A 5,114-nucleotide genomic window follows, 5' to 3' on the forward strand; every position below is an offset into this window, starting at 1 on the left:
GTAGTCTTGTTTTTACATATGTAGTTCATTGTTAATATACTTAATGATATGTTTACTTATCATAGTATCATGTTAACTATATATATATCCATATATATGTCATCATATAGTTTTTACAAGTTTTAACGTTCGTGAATCACCGGTCAACTTGGGTGGTCAATTGTCTATATGAAACATATTTCAATTAATCAAGTCTTAACAAGTTTGATTGCTTAACATGTTGGAAACATTTAATCATGTAAATATCAATCTCAATTAATATATATAAACATGGAAAAGTTCGGGTCACTACAAAACCTATACTTTTTCTGTTTAGATTCATAAAATAGAGTTCAATATGAAACCATAGCAATTTGATTCACTCAAAACGGATTTAAAATGAAGAAGTTATGGGTAAAACAAGATTGGATAATTTTTCTCATTTTAGCTACGTGAAAATTGGTAACAAATCTATTCCAACCATAACTTAATCAACTTCTATTGTATATTATGTAATCTTGAGATACCATAGACACGTATACAATATTTCGACCTATCATGTCGACACATCTATATATATTTTGGAACAACCATAGACACTCTATATGTGAATGTTGGAGTTAGCTATACAGGGTTGAGGTTGATTCCAAAATATATATAGTTTGAGTTGTGATCAATACTGAGATACGTATACACTGGGTCGTGGATTGATTCAAGATAATATTTATCGATTTATTTCTGTACATCTAACTGTGGACAACTAGTTGTAGGTTACTAACGAGGACAGCTGACTTAATAAACTTAAAACATCAAAATATATTAAAAGTGTTGTAAATATATTTTGAACATACTTTGATATACATGTATATATTGTTATAGGTTCGTGAATCAACAGTGGCTAAGTCTTACTTCTCGACGAAGTAAAAATCTGTGAGAGTGAGTTATAGTCCCACTTTTAAAATCTAATATTTTTGGGATGAGAATACATGCAGGTTTTATAAATGATTTACAAAATAGACACAAGTACGTGAAACTACATTCTATGGTTGAATTATCGAAATCGAATATGCCCCTTTCTATTAAGTCTGGTAATCTAAGAATTAGGGAACAGACACCCTAATTGACGCAAACTCTAAAGATAGATCTATTGGGCCTAACAAACCCCATCCAAAGTACCGGATGCTTTAGTACTTCGAAATTTATATCATATCCGAAGGGTGTCCCGGAATGATGGGGATATTCTTATATATATGCATCTTGTTAATGTCGGTTACCAGGTGTTCACCATATGAATGATTTTTATCTCTATGTATGGGATGTGTATTGAAATATGAAATCTTGTGGTCTATTGTTACGATTTGATATATATAGGTTAAACCTATAACTCACCAACATTTTTGTTGACGTTTTAAGCATGTTTATTCTCAGGTGATTATTAAGAGCTTCCGCTGTCGCATACTTAAATAAGGACGAGATTTGGAGTCCATGCTTGTATGATATTGTGTAAAAACTGCATTCAAGAAACTTATTTTGTTGTAACATATTTGTATTGTAAACCATTATGTAATGGTCGTGTGTAAACAGGATATTTTAGATTATCATTATTTGATAATCTACGTAAAGCTTTTTAAACCTTTATTGATGAAATAAAGGTTATGGTTTGTTTTAAAATGAATGCAGTCTTTGAAAAACGTCTCATATAGAGGTCAAAATCTCGCAACGAAATCAATTAATATGGAACGTTTTTAATCAATAAGAACGGGATATTTCAGTTGGTATCAGAGCGTTGGTCTTAGAGAACCAGAATTTTGCATTAGTGTGTCTTATCGAGTTTGTTAGGATGCATTAGTGAGTCTGGACTTCGACCGTGTTTACTTGAAAAATGATTGCTTAACAAATTTTGTTGGAAACTATATATTTTTAACATGTGAATATTATGTGATATATTAATCTCTTAATGCGTTTGATATTATGTGATAGATGTCTACCTCTAGAACAAGTCCCATTGACTCACCTAATAATAATGAAGAGTCAAATGTAAATTGGAATGATTCGTGGACTGATTCACAAGTTCCCGAAGAGGAACCGGAAGAAGAGTCGGAACCAGAAGAAGAATCGGAACCGGAAGAAGAATCGGAACCGGATGAAGAAATAGAACCGGTGGGGGAAATGATAAAACGGTTGAGTAAAAGAAAATCCTCAACCAACCGACCAAGGTTAATTATGGTCAAAGGTGTTTCCGCTAAGGAAGCAAAATATTGGGAGGATTACCAATTCTCCGATGAATCGGATTCTGACGAGAATTCCGATGATGTTATAGAAATTACCCCAACTGAATTTAAAAAGGCAAAAGAAAATAATAAGGGAAAGGGCATAAAAATAGAGAAATCTAATTCCAACCCCGATGAAATTTATATGTATCGTCAACCCCCGAAGTCCTTAAGTTGTAACAATGACCCGGAAACCTCTAAACCACCAGGTTTTTCTAAACCAATATGGAAAACGACGGCTCGTATTAGGGGAACATCATATATCCCTAGAAACTTGGCAAAACGAACCAAAACCGAAGAAGAAGAAACAAGCGAGTCGGAATAAGATAGTTGTATTCGTGTGGTGTAATATATGTAATATAGTGTGCTTATGCTTTATGATATACGTAAAAATTGCTTGTATTAATAAGTATTTTTTTTATTGAATCTAACTCTTGTTTATTTTACAGTATAAAAACACAAAATGGATCGATAACCCAATATTTTAAGAGACCTACCAGGAGACATGATTGATGAAATCTTGTCTAGAGTCGGTCAGAATTCTTCGGCACAACTATTTAAGACGAGATCAGTTTGTAAGACATTCGAAGAACGTTCCAAGAATGCCTTGGTTTATAAAAGGCTTTCGTTCGAAAGATGGGGGATATCACATTAGGAAATCCATAAGTTACGATGTGTTTACTTTGACGCATATATTGCGGGAAACCCAAATGCTATTTTACGCAATGGGTTAAGAAATTATTTTGATTCAATATATCCGAATATTGGACTTCGTGATTTAGAAAAAGCGGCTAACATGCAACATAAAGAAGCATGTTATGCTTACGGATTAGTAATGTTCGCTTCTCACCAAAGTGAGAACAAGAACATCGGCCTACAACTATTAAACAAAACGTTCCCACAAGTGACGGAGTCGGTAATTGGGGTAAGAAATGAGGTTTTTAGATTGTTACGGGACTGTTGGACATTACGTAACCCTCGTCCCTTTGACGACGTTACAACACGCTGTCTTATCAATGGCCATAACGGTTATGTTCCACAAGACAAGGATGGGAAGTAGTCCTAGTAAAACCAGAATGCATGACTTGTTTCTGGACGTATGAATTACGTGTCTTTATTGCCTTTGCTGAACGACTTGTGTACTAGCTAGAATTATCTTCACAACTATCTTGTATCAAAGTTATTGTGTGCTATATTTCATGCTTTATGTAAAATAAGCGGTATTGTAAGTTTGTAAAATATTGTATAAAAGTTTGAACGCGAAATATTATTATAATCAGTTTTTCATATAGAATTGTAGTAGTTGAATTGTATATTAGCTACTAAGTATGAACTTAACGGGTAGGTACTACCCGAATTTAAACTTATAAAACGCTAATATGAAGAAAAAGCTTTTATAAATGAGTTCATATTATGCTACGAAATACTATTAACTACTCTTAATATTCTGTATGATTAACTTGTTCCATTTGACTATTTTGAAGGAAATGGCACCGACTACTCGACACACCGTGAATATGAATGAAGAGGAATTCCGTACTTTTCTAGCTTCAAACATAGCCGCAGTACAGGCTGCGCTACATACCAACAATAACCTTGGATCTAGCAGTACAGGAAATCGTGTAGGATGCACCTACAAAGAATTCACTGCCTGCAAACCTTTGGAATTTGATGGAACTGAAGGACCGATCGGATTGAAACGGTGGACCGAGAAGGTCGAATCGGTGTTTGCCATAAGTAAGTGTACTGAAGAGGACAAAGTAAAGTACGCTACGCATACCTTCACAGGTTCTGCGTTAACATGGTGGAATACCTATCTAGAGCAAGTGGGACAAGACGATGCGTACGCACTACCGTGGTCAGCATTCAAGCACTTGATGAACGAGAAGTACCGTCCCAGAACCGAAGTCAATAAGCTCAAGACAGAACTTAGAGGGTTACAAACCCAAGGATTTGATATTACCACGTACGAAAGACGATTCACAGAATTGTGCCTATTGTGTCCGGGAGCATTCGAAGATGAGGAAGAGAAGATCGACGCGTTTGTGAAAGGATTACCGGAAAGAATCCAAGAAGATATAAGTTCACACGAGCCCGCCTCCATACAACAGGCATGTAGAATGGCTCACAAACTAGTGAACCAGATTGAAGAAAGAATTAAAGAACAGACTGCTGAAGAGGCCAATGTGAAGCAAGTCAAAAGAAAGTGGGAGGAAAACGGTGATAAGAATCACCAATACAACAACAACAGCAATTACAACAATAATCGCAACAATTATCCCAACAATCGCAACATCAATCGCAACTACAACAAATGGCCCAACAACAACAACAACAACAACAACAACAACAATCATCCCAACAACAATAATAATCGCAACAACAACAACAATCAGAAGCAGCTATGCCAAAGATGTGAAAAGTATCACTCGGGGTTCTGCACCAAATTTTGCAACAAGTGTAAAAGAAATGGTCATAGCGCGGCGAAGTGTGAGGTCTACGGACCAGGGGTTAATAGAACGAAAGGAACAAATGGTGTCGGAACGAGTAATGGCGGAGCAAGTAGTGTCGGAGCAAGTTATGCCAATGTAGTTTGTTATAAATGTGGAAAACCGGGCCACATTATTAGAAATTGCCCGAACCAGGAGAACACGAATGGACAAGGCCGCGGAAGAGTATTCAATATTAATGCGGCAGAGGCACAAGAAGACTCGGAGCTTGTTACGGGTACGTTTCTTATTGACAATAAATCTGCTTACGTTTTATTTGATTCGGGTGCGGATAGAAGCTATATGAGTAAAAATTTTTGTGCTAAATTAAGTTGTCCATTGACGCCTTTGGATAGTAAATTTTTACTCGAATTAG

This window comes from Rutidosis leptorrhynchoides, chromosome 4 (genome assembly GCF_046630445.1).
Source record: "Rutidosis leptorrhynchoides isolate AG116_Rl617_1_P2 chromosome 4, CSIRO_AGI_Rlap_v1, whole genome shotgun sequence".
NCBI classification, from domain to species: domain Eukaryota; kingdom Viridiplantae; phylum Streptophyta; class Magnoliopsida; order Asterales; family Asteraceae; genus Rutidosis; species Rutidosis leptorrhynchoides.